General features: G+C 42.5%; 1 pseudogene; it reads left to right on the top strand.

The window, feature by feature from the left end:
• The first annotated feature begins 19,740 nt into the window (after positions 1–19,740).
• On the top strand, positions 19,741–19,858 carry LOC124778759 (annotated as a pseudogene).
• The last annotated feature ends 1,888 nt before the right edge of the window (positions 19,859–21,746 follow it).

Raw genomic sequence — 21,746 nt, 5'->3', positions numbered from 1 at the left:
GCCGGACCGAGACTCGAACTCGGGACCTTTGCGTTTCGCAGGCAAGTGCTCTACCATCTGAGCTACCCAAGCACGACTCACGCAGGGGACCTTCTGTGAAGTTTGGAAAGCAGGAGACGAGGTATTGGCGGAAGTAAAGCTGTGAGGAGGGGGCGTGAGTCGTGCTTAGGTAGCTCAGATGATAGAGCACTTGGCCGCGAAAGGCAAAAGTCCTGAGTTCGAGTCTCATTTCGGCACACAGATTTAATCTACCTGGAAGTTTCATATCAGCGCACACTCCGCTGCAGAGTGAAAATCTCATTCTGGAGATTAACGGTGTTGTGCCATTTACTGCACAAAACTGTATACACTGCGCTTTAGCAAATCTTAATGAGAGTCCATTTGCTTTTTTCTGAAAGATATTGTGCATAATTTCCTCAGCTAATTCTTGTTTTTGGGTATGATTACTGTACTTGTATCAGCAGCAAAAATAACTAGCTTCACATCTACATGAATATGGAGTGGCATTCATCAATTATGTTAAGAACACTAAAGGACCCAAGATTGAACTTTGTGAGACACCATTTTTGATACCTCCCCAGTTTGAGGAATCTGCTGATTTTTGGGCATTACGTGAGCCATGTATTTCAACCTTCTGTACTTTTCTAGTTAAAATATGAACTGAACCATTTGTTCACTGTTCGACTCGTACCACAGTACTTAAGCTTTTCTAATAGACTTCCATAGTTTACGCAGTCAAAATCTATCTCAATTAGTGATTCTTTGGTTATTCAGGACATTTAATATTTGGCCAGTGAAAGTATATAGCATTTTCTGTTGAAAACTCTTTCTGAAAACATATTTTTCATTTTTTTAGTACTTTACGTTTACTAGCCACTCTTGAATACATTACTTTTTCAAGGATTTTGAACGAAGTTGACAAAAGCGAGACTGGGTGGTAGCTTTTTGCATCAGACTTATTCCCCTTTTTTTGCAATGATTTAACAATAGCGTATTTCAATATATCAGGAAAAATGCACTGTTTTAGTGAGGTGTTACATATGTGACTGAGTATCTCACTTATCTGTTTTAGTACTTTGCTGGAGATGCTATCAATTCCACACACACTTTTACTTTTGAGTGAGTTCATTATTTCCCTAACTTCATAAGGAGACGTGGGTAGAATTTCAATTTTCTCAAACTGCGTATGTCTTGCCTCTTCCACACATATAGCTATGCCATTTGTGCTGGACACCTGGATCCTACTTTCCCCACAACACATAAAAATGATCATTAAAAATGTTTTCAAACTCCGACTTTTTGTTAATAAACTTTTCATTCAGTTTGATGGTAGTGCAACCTTCCAGTATTCTTGGTTGTCCTATTTCCCTTTCTATATCTACATCTACGTGATTGCTCTGCTATTCACAATAAAGTGCCTGGCAGAGGGTTGAACGAACCATCTTCAAGCTGTCACCCTACTGTTCCACTCTCGAACGGCGCGCGGGATAAACGAGCACTTAATTTTTTCTGTGTGAGCCCTGATTTCTCTTATTATACCGCGATGATCATTTATCTCTGTGTAGGTGGGTGCCAACAGAATGTTTTCTCAATCGGAGGAAAAATCTGGTGATTGAAATTTCATGAGAAGATCACGTTGGAACGAAAAACGCCTTTATTTTAATGATTGCCACTCCAATTCACGTATCATGTCTGGGGCACTATCTCCCCTCTTTGGCGATAATACAAAAGGAGCTGCCCTTCTTTGAACTTTTTTGATGTCATCCGTCAGTCCCATCTGATGCGGATCCCATACCGAACAGCAATACCCCAGAACAGGACGGACAAGCTTAGTGTAAGCAGTCTCTTTAGTAGACCTGTTGCACCTTCTAAGTGTTCTACCAATGAATCCAGTCTTTAGTTTGCTCTACCCACAACATTTTATATGTGTTCATTCCAATTTAGGTTATTTGTAATTGTAATCCCTAAGTATTTAGTTGAATTTATAGCTATCATATTTGAGTATCTTCCCACGTAATCGAAATTTAGCTGATTTCTTTTAGTATTCTTTTGAATAACTTCACACTTTAAATAATATTCCAAATTGTTTTAATTTTACTATCAAAGATGCTACTCTCAGACATAATAAAGATTCTTCTGGGCGTTTTAATAGCTTTCCTTAATACGGCGTAGTAGTTTTTATAATAATTGACTCTTTCTGGGTCATTACTCTTTCTTGCTATTAGATACATTATCTTTTCTGATTACAAGCTATATTCACTGTTTTCTTAGAGAAACTATTTTCAAAAATGCTCAGAAATGTATCATGAAATAAAATAAGTTATTTTTAATGAACATCATGTTTCCAGTACACCTCATCCCAGTATAACTGCTGCAAGCTTTCCCTAAAATTTGCAATCGTTAATTGAATGCACCATTTTAGAGAATTGTTTTGTATTACTGTATGGAGCTATGTCATATACTGCAACTAGCTGAGCATCATGATAGAAAAGACGGTTATTAACAGGATAAATTTTTGTTCGATTAAATTTATCTTGGCCTGTCAAAATATTAACTATTAGTGTGCTGCTCTCTTGTACTACTCAAGTAGGAAAATCAATAAGTGATGTCAAATTGAAAGAACAGAATAATACTTCAAGGTCTTTTTCTTGTTAGACTCTTTCAGAAAACCTACATTTTTATCTCCACAAATAATAATTTCCTTCCCTCTCTGACAGAAGCACAACAAAGAGTGACCGATGACCTAGCAGTTTGGTCCCTTCCCCTCTCTTTAAACCAACCAACCACAACAAGGAATCCAACTTTTTCACAAATACCTGAATATTTCCCAATGGTGACCTATACACAGTTACAATTATAACATTACCATTTATAGTTTAAGCTCGCAGGCACATGTTTCTTTATGCTGCTCCAGACAAATTTTTTTAGTTTCTAAGTTTTTCACACTGTGATAACTTTTAACATATATGGCAACTCCTCCTTTTTTTCCATATTGTCTCTATTTACATGTGCTGAAAGCTTATACCCATTAACATTTACCTTTTCCATATCTGTCATTATATGATGTTCAGACATGCGTAATACATCTGAAGTATTCTCTGTTTCTAAATCGTCCAGACAAACAGGGAGTTCATCTACAGTACTTTGTTTTATAATCTCCTGATATTCTGATGCAATATATAGACATTATTTTTCAGTTTACAAGAGTCTTGTGGTTAACATCTTTAGTACCTGCCTCTCTGAGCTTCTCATTATGCTTGATTCCTGTCAATGTTGTATCACTGGGCAATGACCTTAGCCTAAAAAAAGAAGTGCTCCCCCTTTAATGATTTTGCTACCAGCTCTTCGCTTTCCTATTGAGGTACAGGCCATGCTTATTGATTTCATACCTACCAATAGTGTCAGCAGGAATCAAACCCATGTCTGACCCAGTATCCACCTGAAGCAGCCGATCCAACTCCATATTGACCCTCCTTACAGAGCTGATCAACTGTGGCTGATATTACCGCATGACAGCAAGTACCAACCCAACATTTGTCTGATTTGTTGCAGAAGCTGATTTTACCATGTTACTCTCAACATTATAGCCAAGGATCCTACATCCTCTACCACTTGGCTAAGACATGCACTGGATTGAAAATATTTGTAACCCGTTACCTGTTACCTAATTTTTCGTGCAAAATCTGGCCCACAGCTCTCCCATATATACTTCCTAGCAACAGAACTTTCCTCCTGATTTCTACTTTGCTTGAAACAAGTGGTTGCCTAATGGAAGTCTGTTGGGTATTCGCTACACCTGTGTCTACGTGAGCCTCATCCTTACTTATCTGAGGTAGAAAGGCAAATCTATTTTTTTCTGCTAATGATGAAACTATCAGACACTGTTGTCTTTCTGTGACCCCTGTTCTTTGTTACGACTTCCCACTTCACCCCTCTCCTTCCTTAACCTCATCAGTTTTCCCTGGCACTACACAGTTCAGCCTTAAGGCTCTAATCTTCCCTCCCTGTTCAACTATTTTCTTGTTCCTTGAATGTACTTTGCAGTGCCGTGGAAGAGTCTCATTTACTTCCCCAATTCCCATGCCACTACATTCCCTACTATGAAAGAATCTGTCACAACAGCTGCATAAAACTCCAGAACTAACTTTTCACTGGCAGCTCAAGCACTTTATGAAATTTAGATAAAAATAACAACAATTTTCTATTATCTACAGGTCCCAGGAGACACTAAAGTTACGTAGTACACTAATGTATGTATGTTCTATTAATATAGGAATATAAGGCATCTGAATTTATGTTAATATGCTAAACTTGTACAATCGAAAAATTAGACGTAAAATCGCGTAAGCGCGATAGCGACTTCTTTGTGTTTTAAAAAGAAATAAAAGATAGAACTTTAAACATTTAATTACTTGTGTAGATAAGGCTCTACTTTATGTATGTGGAAAGAAAACAAGTTAAGTTCTGCTCTTAATACGCAAGCACACGTCTCAAATTTGTGTTATCTACGCCTGGAAAGAGAGAAAGCAGGCACTTACGAAATGTTTAGTTTCCTCAAAAAAATAATTTTTGAAAAGTGAAATCTTCAACAGATAAGTTAAAGCAGTCGTTAATTAACTTATTTAAGGCGTACTATTAACTTAATTAACAGCTATTACAAAACTAACCACTTATCTTTACAAGCTGATGTTCCAGCATCTTGTGGTCGAGCGGTTCTAGGCGCTTCGGTCTGACGCCGCGCGACCGCTACAGTCGCAGGTTCGAATCCTGCCTCGGGCATGGATATGTGTGAGGTCCTCAGGTTAGTTAGGTTTAAGTAGTTCTAAGTTTAGGCGACCGATGATCTCAAATGTTAATAAGTCCCATAGTGCTTAGAGCCATTTGAACCAAGTTGTTCCAGCATCTGCCGTCTGGGTCAGGACTGCCAACATGATGCACAGATGCCCACACAAGTAAGTATTAAAGTATTGATAGTGATGAAAATTACAGAATAAATGTCTTCTGTTGGTGAAGTAAGATTGTAACTCTTCTGATGGCTGCAAGTCTCCTAGTGAGTCGAAATAGTAGACGTTTTTCCCCCAGAAACACCTAAATTCACAATTTCACATTCCCCAGTCTTCGGTAAAGTACCCTGCATAAACACACCACGGAATCTTGGAAAGCTGAATTTTTTTCTAACGAACATGAGCAGATCTGTATTTGTGAGGGGTCTATCTAGTTTTTCCTAACTGCCTTGAGCAGATGTGTGTTTGTAAGCTGTATGTCTGGTACGGTAGCTAACGGGATTTTGCATTTTTATTTATGAAGAAATCTAGTCCTTTCTTGTATGGCTTCATGCATAATCCTCTTCCGATGGCCACTGCTTCCATGATGCTGTTATACTTCGTGCTTCCTCTAGCTGATCCTGGGAGTCCCGTTAGTTCGAGACTGTTCTGGCAATAGCCGTAGCACCACCTGCCGTCGCTGAGAGAACTGCGAGGGCAGGAATGAGGAAGGGGATAATTCCGTCTGATGTCTTGGGTATCGGCAGAACCGTGGGTGCTTTAACCGGTCCTTTATGCTTCAGAGCGCTTTTAGCAGCATACATTGCTGTCAGGATACAGTTTTTTAAGTGACTTTGCGCTGACTTCTTCCTCTTCTTCGTTTTATTCTTCTCCTTCAGTGCATAAGGTGCGGCATTCATAACTTGTTTGAAATTCACGCCCAAGCCCAACTTAATTTTGTCATGCATGGTTTTATCAACTACAGATGTTGCAATGCTCTGCCCTTCACCAGTATCCTTTCTTGCCCGTATTGCCGTGGCCTTACCAGCTAAAATTCGATCCGCAGCGTGACGTCCTGGGAGATCTTTTTGCAGTGTTGTGTTCCAAACACGTCTTGTCAAGCAGGTTAATCCCTTTGTCAGCACAAGCCAAGGTCCGCAGTAATTACTCCCCGAAATGTGCAATTCGAATGGAAATTTGTCGAGAATACCAGCACCTCCAAGAATGTGTCTTCTATCTTGCATTTTATGCTACTGTGCTGTCTGTGCTCTGTGCACCCCATTACATAGCAAACCGTCAGCGTCAATCCAGCTGCGTTGTGATGCAGGAAAGCCAAGCGATTTAATTAGTGCTCTATTCTCTCAACGTTTTATGACACACTTTATGAGAAACACGTTTGGTTCTGAGCTCTTCTGCATTTCCTCTGTGTAAGAGCATTCTGAAATTTCAATGCCACTGATTTCCTTTAAGATGTAAGTTCTGGGATTTGTTCTCTGCACTTTGGAAACTGATATCATCTCACTAGACGAGTTTTGGAGATATGTCTCCTCAAAAGCATCAAATCACCTTCATTAAATTTCTGTTTACGTGGATGAAACATTTTAATATAATAGAATACCGTATCGATGTTTCCATTATCATGAATAACGATTTGTCTCATTTTTATTGTGTTAAGTTTGGTTCGATTGTACTGTGCAATACAAAATCATTGAATGACAAGTCGGTTCGTATATGCGTCTGGTAAATGGATTTTAAATTCATATTGCCTTGTTTGTATGCTGTAATGCGATTTGCATTATGCCACACCAACTGTTTCAGGATTCTGGAATATGTTTGACTTAAATAAAATACGTCAACGCCCATAAGACGACCAAAACAGAAATATCGTAGAATATGATCCTGCTTTTCCACAGCAACATGGTGAAATATGAACGCCGTGTTCTGCTTAACTTTTGCTGGAGGAGGGATTTGACTGCTTCGACCGAATGTCGTGTATGTTACATCATTGACGCTCTGCAGTCTCTTTTGCAATACAGATATATGCTCAAAGGGGACTCCATCCGGGTGAGATTGCAGTGACGTGAGAGCATTTGTATTTCCGCAGTTGGAGGGACCTACAATTGTCGCTCATATATTATCGGGAAGGAGTATCCTATTCTTCTTCTTCCGCTCTTCTTCCGCATCATCGCGGGATCAGTCACAACGAAGTCCTGATGCTTCACCCACCCCGCCATGATACCGGCTACATCAAGTTTTGGCGTGGAATGGTTTTTACAGAAAACATATGTCATCAAGTAAGCTACAGACTATATACACACCTGAAAAGTTTTCATCTATCATTCAGTTTAATGATGACTGAAGACGTTGACTGTGGTGACGAGGTGATTCAGACACTTTGGTGTTGATGCGGTGTTCTAGATATTGCTGTGAAAATACTGGTAGCAGTAACATTATTAGGAAAGCTAAAAAAAACCAGTTTGAGGTAATATAGATATTTCTATTCACAACAGTCATGTACAGACTGCTACAGCAAAAAAATAAACTGGTCCGTTCTTTATCTTCAACCTGTACAGTATTTAGCAAATAAAGCTTTCTTGTAGCACAGAATTCTGAGTGAATTTCTCTCAAATTTATAGATGTCCCTTTAGCTTCATCTTTTGACGCTTTACTGATGCATTGTTCTAAATCGTCTGCATGCACACTGTAAGTATGGAGATAGTTCACAATGTCTTAATACACAGTTTGAACATATGACAGCCTACGGTTAAGTCTTTTCACGTTTCCGAAAAAGTTGAAGACTAGCAAATCATCCAAAGGTAATCTGAAACGAAATGGAACTTTGCTAGTTGCTGTGGTGCTTTAGATGGAAAGCATTTTGCCATAACGCGTCTCAGAACAGTACTTAAACGTTTTACAATTACAAAGCCTTTTTACAACATTGTGCTGTTTGCAGTGGTCGGTGCTGAGTAGTGCTTCAGATATAGGTATAGATGTGGGAAGTGATGGAAGAGCTTCCCACATTAACATATTCCCAATGTCTAAACTGAATATTACACTTGAGAAGAATTTACTCAATTGGCCTGGAGATGGACTTTGTGTGGGAGATGACGCTCTTCGAACAAACTTACTGAAGCCATACGGACATAGGCAACTTTCACAGGAAGAACAAGTTTTTGATTTCCGCTTGTCAGAAGCACAACGAGTCCGAGACAATGGTTCCGGAATACTGGTTCACGGTTTCGTGTTCTTCGAAGACCAACTGATCTGAAAGTTGAGACGACAGAATCGCACGTAAAGGCTGCATGTGCCCAGCACAACTGGCTGCGCATGACGTCTGCGAGAGAATATTTCGCAAGCAGATACGTTGATGAAAAGGATTTCAATACAAGCCAAAATAACGCAAGACAATGGAGGCAGGAGGTGGTAAATCCATTTCCATCAATTACTCGGATAGTCTTGGGATATTTATCTAACAAGTATTCCAATGATGGAAAATCAGTGAGGCAAAGTTACGCTAGGGCTTTCACAACTACATCATCTGTGCCGTGGCAACTGAATTTGGTGCAAAACTGTTAACAGCATTGTTAATTTATATTAAACGACATACAAACATTGTCTTGTAAAGAACAATACGTGAATAAAACAATGATACCACTTCAGATTTATAAAGTACCGACGCCGCATTTTTAGTTGACTGATTCCAGAGGGGCAACACAGATTCGTTAATGCACATTGAACCGACAATTATCTTCGGTTTGTGGGACTGCAATGTATAATTATTTGTAAAATGCGTAACTTACTAAATTTGAGCTGGATTAACCACAGCAAAAAAGAATCCGCTTCGTTGAACCAAATTATGTTGGGATTGTACACGTTTTCAGCTCCCATGCCACTTTTCAAGGATTTCTTCACTTTCCTTAATGTTCTTAATTTTTATTCTCAGATGTTTCTCAGAGACTATGTGCATTACAATGTCATTCAGTTCTACTAGACCTCTACAATTACACTCAAGTTCAGAAAAATACACTTTTAATGACTATAGGTGAGACGTTGAAATTTACAGGATATGTACACTAGGATGTTCTGCAGAAATGATTAGCATTTCAGTCACCTCGGTTCAGTATGTGTCCTGTTCTCTAGCACGCAGAGGGTCCGCCATTGGCCCTGATAACTTGTTCCATGCGTGATGGCATCGACGCGTGTAAGGTGGGAATAGCTTCCAGTGGTACAGCCATCCATGCTACATTCACCTGATTCCAAAGTTCATCTGTTGTGGTTGGACTGGGTCACACATTTTCATTGGCGACAAGTCTGCTGATCTGGCGGCAAGGGCAAAAGGCTGACATCCTGTGACACCAAGAAGGATCACGTGGTAGTGCATTGTCTTTCTGAAAAATGGCATCTGAAGTGTTGTGCATAAAGGATTTGGCTACGGGTCGCAGGATGTCATTAACGTAGGTGACACTGGTCACAATGCCCTGGACACGTACCAACTGTGATTTGAGGTTGTACCCAATAACATCCCACACCATAAGAGTTAGTGCTGTATGTCTTTTGCGAATGCAGTCACTATGATGCCGCTCCCCCTGTCTGGCTGGTTCAAATGGCTCTGAGCGCTATGGGACTTAACTTCTAAGGTCATCAATCCCCTAGAACTTAGAACTACTTAAACCTAAATAACCTAAGGGCATCACACACATTCATGCCCGAGGCAGGATTCGAACCTGCGACCGTAGCGGTCACGCGGTTCCAGACTGTAGCGTCTAGAACCGCACGGCCACCCGGCCGGCTCCCCCTGTCTGCAGCGAACCGAAATGCCACCATCATTTTCAAACAAACGGAACCTGGGTCCGTCCGAAAACACTGATGCCGTTGCTGTCCCCAGTGACGTCGTTCCATATCCAACTGCTGTCTAGCATGTATCTGTATATTCGTGAAACGCAGGTGGAGAAGTGGGTGAACTCATGCTGTAATAAACCCCCTGATATTGTACGATGTGTCACACTGTTCCACTGTTGCGCGAGAACCGAGGAGGACGCAGATCTGTCCTGCAATGCTATTGGATAAGGTGTCGATCTCCTCGGGGGTCCGACCTGACCCATCTCGTCATGTTCTACGGCCTTCCGCGAACCAGTGTGCTTGCACGCGTTGCACTGGCAAAACACTTCGTCGCACAGGAGCAGCAATTTCCCGGATGGCTGCATCACTTTCTCTCCTTCCAGTAATGCGACCTCTTTGAAACTGTCTGATCTGACGATACAGTTCGCGCATACGTCTGTGAGGCATCGTGCACGTCTGCTCGAATCACACTGATCCATTACCTTCGGTTTATAGCGACAACGAGAGCCATAGGCACATTTTACCGGTAGGTGGTGGTGCGTTGCGATAACGATGTTCATCTTGAACCCGGGAGTCGACATGGTTCAAATGCTAACCATTTCTGCAGAACATACTAAAGTACAAGTCCCGTGAATATGAAAGTCCTATCTCTAGTCGTTCAAGGTGTTCTGTTTCTTTTCTGTACATGAGTGTATTTTTTCGCACATTTCTCTTCATAAAATTACTGTTAATTGTGTCCCAATAAAAATACAAAAATTTCAACACGTCGTTGCCTGAAGACGTGCACGAATTTCTTTCCTGACTCTCCATCGTGATAACAAAGCAACAAGAACAAGACAAATTCAGCGAACAAGCCGAATAAGCTCAACGCCAGTTCTGATAACAAGAGAGCGACTAGCCATTGAGCTGTCAGACGAGACGGCCACAACAGTGCTGCGTAGCGGCGACTAGGTCACGTGACCGCTGTACGGTGTAATTAGAACTGAACATGCGCAATTCCAGTCGCCGCTAGTTTTTAGTGGCTGCTAGCTGAGTCAATAGCACGAGTTCGTTGTCACATGAAGCGATTACTTCCTGCTGTTCATGTACTAGAAACAAAAGTCGCCTCATGTGACACAGGCCATTAAGGCTCGATGCGCATGAGCGAGTAACATCCGCAAGTGCTCGCGACGAGTTCGCGGTGTCAGAAATCGTTTCAGTGCACACAAAGCGGCATCGCTGCGTTAATCACGCATCAACACTAGTTTGGATTCCACGCAGCGTGCACCTAGGGAGACGAAAGCTACCAGTATTAGTTTATTTCGTTTATGAATACTTTAAGAAACGCATCAGAAGATTACGGACTGAACCAGTGATTAGTTCACGGGTGCTGAAAGAAGCGTTAGTGACCCTGTATATACAGGGTGATGGTTCAAATGGCTCTGAGCACTATGGGACTTAACATCTGAGGTCATCAGTCCCCTAGAACTTAGAACTACTTAAACCTAACTAACCTAAGGACATCACACACATGGCAGGACTCGAACCTGCGACCGTAGTGGTCGCGCGGTTCCAGACTGTAGCGCCTAGAACCGCTCGGCCACCCCGGCCGGCTATACAGGGTGACAATTACTGAACTATACGAAGTAAAATTGTCATAACTTCTGAACGTTTGGCGTTACGACAGTCAAACTGCACAGTTGGCCGCGGGGCGTGGTGGGAATTAGTACGCGCATGCGCACGTGCTTTGTTTTCGACAACAAACTTTCGTTTGGATGGGTTCGTCAATAAGCGAAACTGGCGCACTTGCAGGACTAAGAATCTGCATTTCGCGATCGAGAAGTCTCTTCGCCCTCAATAGGAGACTGTGTGGTGTGGAATGACCAGGCACGGAATAATTGGTGTGATATTCCTTGGTGGCACGGCGACTACCGAACGGTACGCGAAGGTTTGGAAGATGATTTCATCCCATTATGAAAAGTGATCCTGATTTCGACAAGACGTGGTTCATGCAAAACGGAGCTCGAGCCCATCGAAGCAGGAGAGTGTCTGATGTCCTGAAGGAGCCCCTTTTGGGACCGCATTCTGAGTCTGGGGTACCTAGAGGCCACTAGGATGGGCCTCGATTGGACGCCATATTCTGCGGATCTGAAGACCTGTGACTCCTTTTCGTGGGACTGTATTAAAGACGAGGTCTACAGCAACAACTCTAAAACCATTGCTGAGCTGAAAACAGCTATTAATGAGGTCATCAACAGCATCGATGTTCCGGCGCTTCAGAGGGTCATGCAGAATTTCGCTATTCGTCTGAGCCACGTCATTGCCAATGATGGAAGGCATATCGAACATGTCATAACCAAAATCCGAATATCTGCAGTGACGTTTACATGTTGAATAAAGTGTGTGCACGCCGTAGTTTGTAAGTAATTACGTTGTTTTTCATATAACTCGATAACTGTCGACCTGTAGATTTAAGACAAGGTGAATGTTAAGTTTTTTTATTTTCGAAAGACGGTACACTCTTTTGACGAAGTAACAGTATTGCAACAGCTTTAACGTCAACTGTTCATCTTTTCCGATATGTAGATCTGGGTAGTGACTGCACTCTCATATCTGCTTTCTCAATACAGAATCGGCCACACAACACTGCGTAAAGTAGGAATGTTTGTGAATATTTTTGGGAAGTCTAGCATATTGCGAAATTTACAGATGGGACGTGGTTGAAAAATACCAGAGAATTTGAAAAGCGTACTATGCCATCTGTACTATGACGTCTCATAACCAAAGAAGGATGTTCACTTAAGAGTAGATAAAATGATTTCGGTGAATCAGCTTGTTCCCAAATTATTGAAACAAGTGCAATAATATATTTTGTGGCTGCAATACAATAAGGCATTGATTACAATGAACCAGCTCAGGTAACAGAATTTATTTTAAACTGCTCTTAACTGAAGCTTTTATTATTCCGGTGAAAGGGGTCTCGCCAGCGAGCAAAGTAATCGCTGCTTAGCCCCATTTCAAGTGTTAAATGCCCACATTCGAGCAAGAACACCACCTCTAGAACGCAAACACAGAACAGTTTAACAGTTGTGTTCGCCCGCAGCTCGTGCTCGTGCGGTAGCGTTCTCGCTTCCTATGCCCGCGTTCCCGGGTTCGATTCCCGGCGCGGTCAGGGATTTTCTCTGCCTCGTGATGGCTGGGTGTTGTGTGATGTCCTTAGGTTAGTTAGATTTAAGTAGTTCTAAGTTCTAGGGGACTGATGACCATAGATGTTAAGTCCCATAGTGCTCAGAGCCATTTGAACCATTTGAATTTTTGAACAGTTGTGTTTACGTATATCCTTTCTCTCCTGATTCAGTTTCAGAAACCCTGACAAAGCTTTACATCCACAAGAAACAATGCTGATCTCTTGTTAATCCTATTATGACACTGCCTACGAGATATTCCCCATATTTCAATTTTTTTCACATCTTCAATGAGCAGTCCCACGTCCAGACTGGGTGCATCCAAGGCGGGCTGATGGCAGCTGTTGCTAGGGTTGCCAGCACGTGCGTATTGCGCCGTTCATCTACGACGACTGGTGTTTGGCTGTGACCGGCGAGATCGCTGTGATGCAGCAATTGCTTCGTTTTCTTTTTTTTTTTCTTGGTCATCGATATTCTGATCACCCAGTGATGCGGCCCCCCACGAATTCCTCTCCTGTGCCAACCTAGTCATCTCAGAGTCAAGAGTAGCACCTTGTAACCTACGTCCTCAAGTATTTGGTGGATGTATTCTAATCTCTGTCTTCCTCTACAGTTTTTGCCCTCTACAGCTCCCTCTAATACCATGTAAGTCATTCCCTGATGTCTTAACAGTTGTCCTATCATCCTGACCCTTCTCCTTGTCAGTGTTTTCCACATATTCATTTCCTCTCCGATGCTGCGCAGAACCTCGTCATTCCTTACCGCTTATCAGTCCACCAAATTTTCAGTATTCGCCTGCAGCACCGCATCTCAAACGCGTCGATGCTCTTCTGTTCCGGTTTTTCCACAGTCCATGTTTCACTACCATACAATGCTGTGCTCGAAATTTACATTCTCAGAAATTTCTTCCTCGATTAATACCTATGTTTGATACTAGTAGACTTCTCTTGGCCAAGAATGACCTTTTTTTTTTGCCTGTGCTAATATGTTTTTGATTTACTCCTTGCTCCGTCTGTCATTGGTTAGTTTACTGCTTAGGTAGCAGAGCTCCTTAACATCAGCTGCTTCATGACCATCACCTTTAAGTGCATGATTTTTTTTATTTCAAGCTGTAAACATTACCACGTTTAGTTTATAGTGCCTACATTACGAAAAAAATATTGAAAATTTTTTAATTGAATTAACAAAGCATTATTGTTGACAATCGCTATAAAGACAAAAACAGACCTAATTTCAAATCTATTGCAAAGACACTCGAATTAACTGTCTACACCATATCTATTTACGTTTTCAAAATAAAAAAGTAATTTTCAAACCCATAAATCAGTGCACAAACACCGAAAAAGTCTCTACTTTCCGCCAAAACACTCGCGCGGCAGTACATCCACACAGCTGATTGTCGAACTGGTTTACTTCATCCTGCCATTTACGATCCCTATGAACAACTACTAGCAGCTTACTACCTAACGAATTTGTTACAAAATGTTGCTCAGTACAGGATACATCGAAGAAATTAAGCCTGTAGCTGATCAGCTACACTATGCATTAAAGGGTTAAGTTTCTCGCTGTTCTCATTTCTGCTGCTTCTCATGACTTCCGTCTTTCTTCGATTTACTCTCAGTCCATATTCTGTACTCATTAGATTGTCCATTCCATTCAGCATGTCATGTAATAACTATTCACTTTCACTCAGGATAGCAATGGCTAGCCAGCGCAATGTTCCCTCGTCGTTTACTCGAGGCGAGTTCGCAGAGTCACTGACGTCGTGTACGCGGCTCCATTATTTGACATGCACTTCTGAAACACGCGAGAAAATGACGCAGCGAGCGCGCAATAATAAGTCACTCGTGCGGATCGGGGCTAACGTCTACTGATGGGACGGTGTCCTCCCTGCTGCTAACGAGGCGATTCGGTTCTACATAAAACATGGTCCCCGGCAGTTACAGTCAGCCTATTAGCGGCCCATGCTAATGTCGCCCGTGCAATTAGCCAGCGGCGGCTAATGGACCGCAGGCTGCCCGCCGGAATTGGTGGGGGCGGCGCCGCACACACAACACAACACGACAGCACCGGGCGCGGCGCGTCTGCTCGCGGAAACTTATGGCACTCCGGAAGGCCACCCAGCGGCCCGGCCCTAAAAAACCAGAAATATTTCAATTTTTGTGCGGGAGGTCCACAAAATTTATAACTTAACTTGCGGCCCGTGCGGCTGGAGAGGCGGGGCCAGTCGGTTCTGCTAAAATATCGAGTATTAATTTGGAAAGGGTGGAGCGCGCAGCCGGAACGGGAATCCGCGATGGCTGCTGAATTATTCAGGCCGCCTCGGGCCGTGCCGCTCCTGAGGGCGGGAGGTAGGGTGGGTGGGAGCGAGGCCGCTGGCCGCGCGCGGCAGGAACTCACGCGCCGTAGCCGTATTACCAAGCAGTCCGGAGAAAGCTGCATTTTTTGTTCCTTCCGTTCCAAGTTACGACCACACTACTTCTCTCAGGCACCGAATTACTCCTGTTACATACTTCTTTTTTAATTTCGGAACGAAACTAGAAAACTTATACCAGCTCCCAGACTGCGTTGATGCGCCTCGCCACGACTTCTTCTCGTCCACCAACTTCTTCATTTCAGAGTAGCACTTGCACCCTATGTCCTCAATCCTTGATATTGTGGTGTGCATACTGTAAGACCTTCGGTACACACACCATCAGATTGTTTGACTTGTCGCTCTAATGAAGTAGGCGAGTGTCAGCAATATGTCTCGTGGTCTTATCGTGGCGTGTTTATCTTCTGCCGTTAGGTCAGACGATAGAAATGCCACTTGCACGCTTACAGTAGCAGATTGACGGTGACCAACTTTAAACAGAACTTGATTAATTTTCACACACATTTATTAAGATAATAATAATCATAAACCTTACTTAACTTGATTCTGGATGCTATTTACAATTGACAATCTGAAGTTCCTTTGGTATTGGTACGTTAATCTTATTCTCACATATATCTCTGAGACTTGACAAAAGTGTCTATACATTTATCTTCATGGCTATGTACAGGAATATGGTAATCTTATTAGGCACAGACTGAAACTTGACTATAGACTGGTACAGACAAATGTAGAACTCGTACAGACTGGTACTGACTAATGCAGACTGACTAATCGGAGGTCTGTACACTCGTTATAATACCTCGTGCGTTCATGTATCACTGCGCAAGTGTGATCCGCGAGGAGTAAAGGTTCTACGTTAGTAGCAATCTCATTGGCTGCGTTACATATTAATACATGGATCGGCGGAAGCAGAATTTGGTCCATCTCTATGGCAGCGCCATCTCGTAGTGCGGAGACGGAAGAGCGCTGCGCCTGCGCTGTTGTGCTTAGCGGGGCGCGCTCTAGTGGGCAATTGTGTACACGCTGACTACGCGAAACTAAGTACACAACAAGCGGACACACTGCTGCAGAGTGAAAATCTCATGCTGACTACTTTCGTGTCTTATACTCTTTCTAATCGAAGCACTTCGCTTCACCTCTTCCATTCTTAGTGGTTCCTCTTGGTTTTCGTACATGTTATATCCTAATCTTCCTTCCCTCTATTTTACAACTTTCTAAGAATTTCTGACATGTTATATCATTTTATGCTGACGCTTTCTATAGAACGAAACTGTCCGAGGTCACCTTGATTTTTTTCGGTCTTGTTTCCATTATCAGCCGCAATATCAGAACAGCCTCTCTGGTGCTCTTACTTTCCTAGATCCAAACTGATCATCACCTAAAAGATTCTCTGTTTTCTTTTCCATTCTACTATATATTATTCTTATTAGTAACGTGGATGAATGGGCTGTTAAACTGTTAGGTAGTTCTCGCATTTTTCTGTCCTCCCTTTCTTCAGTATTCTGTGAATGAGATCTTTTTCTCGAAAGTCTCAATGTATGTCTGCAGTCCAATAGATTCTGTGCACCAACTTGGTTGCCAACTCCAGTGATGATTTTAGAAATTCCGAAGAAATTTTGTCTATCTCCACTGCCTTATGTGACCACATGTCTTCCAAAGTTAGCATTAGGGACATCCTTTGAAACGAATTTATTGTCATCATTTCATTATGTAGAATTGTCTTCTTCAACTGATACTTGACAAAATGTCTATTCATTTATCTTCATGGCTATGTACAGGAATATGATAATCTTATTAGGTGCAGACTGAAACTTGACTACAGACTAATGCAGACTAATGCAGACTGACTAATCGGAGGTCTGTACACTCGTTATAATACCTCTAGCGTTCAGGTACCACTGCGCGAGTGTGATTCGCGAGGAGAGAAGGTTCTACGTTAGCAGCAATCTCATTGGCTGCGTTACATATTAATACACGGATCGGCGGAAGCAGAATTTGGTCCATCTCTAAGACAGCGCCATATCGTAGTGCGGAGACGGACGAGTGCTGCGCCTGCGCTGTTGTGCTTAGCGGGGCGCGCTCTAATGGGAAAGTTGTGTGCGCGCTGACTACGCCGAACTGTGTACATAACAGATATACTACATTCTCTGCCGTCCCTCACAGTTTTTACTCTCTACAGCTCTCACTAGTTATTCCTTGGTGGCTTAACACGTGTCGTCTCATCCTTTCTCTTCTTCTAGTCAGTGTTTCCCACATGTTGCTTCCCTCGCCGAATCTGTAAAGAACCTCCTCATTACAAAATTGTTAAGGCTTTCCTGGCCACTTGTTGACAAACTGCTTATTGGCTTCTGTCTCGGGTTCTTCGGCCGACGTTCATCTAATGATTTTACTGGCGTTTCGCCAGCACGAGTGGCTGGAATATTCAAAGCTTCACCCTCCATTGCCGGTGGTGAACTGGAGCCGAGCTCGCGGCCGCTGACTATATGTACTTATGACCGCGGAGAAGCCCTCGGACGTTGACGCGCCAGGTACATATAGTCTGTGGCCGCGAGCTCGGCTCCAGTTCACCACCGGCAATGGAGGGTGAAGCTTTGACAATGCCAGACACTAGTGCTGGTGAAACGTCAGTAAAATCATTAGATGAACGTCGGCCGAAGAAGCCGAGGCAGAAGCCAATAGGCAGTTTCCCAACCTCCTCATTTCTTATCCGTTCACTTAATTCTCAACATCCTTTAATAGCACCACATCTCAGACGCTTAGATTCTCTTATTCTTCAGTTTCCTCACAAATCCATACTTCCCTTCACGTGAAGAAATGTAAATGTCGTACGGCATTTTTGGCTGGAACAGAGAGAAGGTCACAGTCTGTCGTAATATCATCTGTATTTTATCGTAGATCTAGATTTCAGCTAACAGCGCAGCTTTCATAGTGAGTTACACGCAGTCACGTGGAATCAGCGTAGTTAACACGGCATGTACGAGGGCTGTTTTTTTTTTTTTTTTCCAACCTCCAATTGGCTGTAAATAAAAGAAAAATGTACAGAAAAAATTAATTTTATTACCAAAAGTACAATAAAGTCTTAACTTATTTTTCTACATAATCGCCAAAACGATTGAGGCACTTGTCATATCGTGACCAAAGCTTTTCGGTGCCTTCCTCGAAGAATGTTGCTGCCAGTGAGGACAGGTAAGTCTTGACGGCGTCCTAGTTCTTCCTTAGTAGCGAACTGCTGCCCACCTAACCATGACTTCAGTTCTCGGAACAGGTGATAATCACTTGGTGCTAGGTCCAGGCTGTACGGTGGATGTTCAAAAACTTCCCATTTAAACTTTTTGAGGAGGTCTTTTGTCATATTGGCACTCTGTGGTCGGATGTTGTCATGGATCAAAACAACGCCAGACGAAAGCATTCCTCTGCGTTCGTTTTGAATGGCTCTGCAGAGACGATGTAAAGTTTCACAATAAACTTCCTTGGTTATCGTCATAGCTTGCTCCATAAAGTCCACCAGCAGCACTCCTTTATGGTCCCAAAACACAGTGGCCATTATTTTTCTTTTCGTCAGTGAATGTTTAAACTTTTTTGGCTTGCTTGGGGAAGCTGCGTGCATCCACTGCTTTGATTGTTCCTTTGTTTCAGGATTGTCATAGAGGAGCCACGTTTCATAGCCAGTAACAATAAACTTCAAAAAAACGTTTCCCTCATTGGCATAACGTGTGAGAAACGATAATGCTCACGTCATTCTTTGCGTTTTGTGGTCGGTACTCAGCATTTTTGGGATCCAACGTGCACACAATTTCCGATAGCCTAGGTCTTGAGTCACAATTGTGTACAAAGCAGACTTGGAAATGTCTGGAAATTCATCAGACAGTTCGCTAATTGTAAACCTTCGTTTGCATCTCACCGCCTGATCAACTGATCAACACGCTCAACGAGGCCTACAGTGGCGACAGACTTGCGACCTTGTCCGTCTTCATCATGGACGTCTGTTCGTTCTTCTTTAAATTTTCGACACCATTCCCGAACACTACCATCACTCATAACGGTGTTACCATACGCGTTGCTCATTCTGCGATGGATTTCCGCAGCACTACATCCTTCTGCTGCCAGAAAACGGATTACACTTCGTAACTCACATTTGGCGGGAACATCGAGCATAGCGGCCATGTTTACACGGACGTAGCCCGGCTGCGACTGACACACTGCAGCTGAAAACGGCAGAGGTTGTGGTGAGGGAGCTGCGCAATTGCATGACGCGCAGGTCCGGCACCTCCCTACCTCTTACTGGCTTAGATGGACGATCGGAGGTTGAAAAAAAAAAAAAAAAAAAAAAAAAAAAAAAAAAATGCCCTCATATTACAACATAACTTTGGCAAGTGCAAACAGCAATCAAACTCAGTTAGCTGAAATCTAGATCTGCAATAAACTAAAGACGACAATGGCTGACCTTCTATCTTGTATTACACAACGCTCTTGGGGCACAATTATTCCCAAGGAATCAAACCTGATTTTTGGCTGCGATATCCTACAGTTTGGATTCAGCCACTTGAAAAAGGAATTCTTCCTCCGCCCATATTGGCCCCTCATTTGCAGACATGTTGCCAACGGCCTTGTCGCAGTAGTAATACCGGTTCCCGTCAGATCACCGAAGTTAAGCGCTGTCGGGCTGGACTAGCACTTGGATGGGTGACCATCCGGTCTCCCAAGCGCTGTTGGCAAGCGGGGTGCACTCAGCCCTTGTGAGGCAAACTGAGGAGCTATTTGATTGAGAAGTAGCGGCTTCGATCTCGGAAACTGGCTTACGGTCGGAAGAGCGGTATGCTGACCACATGTCCCACCACATCCGCATCCAGTGACGCCTATGGTCTGAGGTCGGACCGTAGGTACCGTTGGGCCTTCATGGCCTGTTCGGGAGGAGTTTGCAGACATGTGAAAGTTAGGTAGCTTGCGTATTTGAAGAATGTTGGTGTTCTACAACGATCTATGGTGATGTCGAGCCACAGTTTTCTCTTCTCCAATGGCACCAACGGGGCGTCGTGCTTAACATCCCTCTTCGATGAACGTATCGCCATCAACAGTGCCCGCATACTCTCTGCTCATAGGACACTGTGGAAAGGTTCATAATTCAATCCAGGACAACAGAACAAAATCTGGTCTTCAGGAACTTAATGCCACGAACTGTCCTAACTACCTTTCCACCCCGGTACCTTCAGTGAATATTCTATCTGCGAGTAACACCAGCACTCGAACAGGCTTATCTCCACACAAGCTTGCTTTAGCGACTGCAGCTACGGAGGCAAGTATTCACTGCCTTCTAATGACATGCTCTAAAAGTCGATGCTCAGAAATTTCTCTTTAAAAGTAAGTCCTATGTTTAATGCTAGCAGACTTATTTCAGCGATGAATGCCCTTTTTACGTGTGCTAGTCTCCTTCTTGCGTCCTCCTTGCTTCGTTAGTGAAGCGTAATTTTGCTGGAAGATAGCAGAATACTTTCACTTCGTGGTCCTCGGTGTTGAAGATGAGTTTAACGTAAACTTCAATTCTGCTACTCCTCATTGCTTTTGTCTTTTTTTTCAGTTTTTGTATTTTCAACATTGCAGGACAGTCAGCAATCGTGATAATCTAATATATAAGAAACAATCAGCCTCGATTGCGGTAATGAAACCAACCTTTTCCTAGGTTTCAGCCCAAATAATTGTGCATTCTTCAGAAGATATACCTGAATCTATAATTTGTCTAAGAGCGCATGGTCTAGAAATGAAACTAAAATTGCCTGAATAGGCGTAGTCACATTTTAAAAATGCGGTACTGGAGTACTAAGTCAACACCAAGAATTAAGCTCTGGCGTGCGCCTCGTTTCCATGGACGCCGTTCGGTGGGCCTCGGGAGCGCACGTGAAACTAAGTAGGACTAGATAACACGCTGCAAATCAACATGGCGGGGAACATTGCGCATGTCTAACTGAGACCATGACTGTCAAAGATAAAAGACCAACGCAGTTATATCTTGAAAGAAATAACTTACAGAAAGGCTGAAAATCTTAAACACAAAGCCTTTGCACCAGATAATGACTAACATGTAACAAACTGTGCATGGATTTATATAAGTTCGAAAACACTACCGCGACTTACACTATTAGAATATATCGGTCCTTGCACAACGAATGCTGCGGTAGATGTAGATATAGACTTCTTATTGCTGACACGCACTGAATGAAGAATATTATCAAGATTAAGTTTTTTATCTTATTACTAAAAAAAGATTAATGTAGACTACTGAACCAAAAAAAATTTATGAACGGGTCATTAATAAAACAAATATTATTTTTTCACCTTCTGAAAGTGCACTATTAACCAAAGGGCTTAAATACAATGTTGAACCTAGGATTACAGAAACAAAAATCATGGAAAATCTAATAGTGGATCTTAAAGTCGGCCTAGAGGGGTCGAAAACAGCCAGAAATACGCAAACACACATAGCCTATGAGTTGTCAAATTTTAGAAAATAATATAAATAACAATCATAAGGATAGTAACACACATAAGACTATAATAAGTATCAGTCAGAAGTTAATACAGAACGATGCCATAGTTACGAAAGCCGAT

Source organism: Schistocerca piceifrons, chromosome 2, assembly GCF_021461385.2.
Source record: "Schistocerca piceifrons isolate TAMUIC-IGC-003096 chromosome 2, iqSchPice1.1, whole genome shotgun sequence".
Lineage (NCBI taxonomy): Eukaryota > Metazoa > Arthropoda > Insecta > Orthoptera > Acrididae > Schistocerca > Schistocerca piceifrons.
The sequence above is the reverse complement of the archived record's forward strand: the minus strand, read 5'-3'. Positions and strand labels throughout refer to the sequence as shown.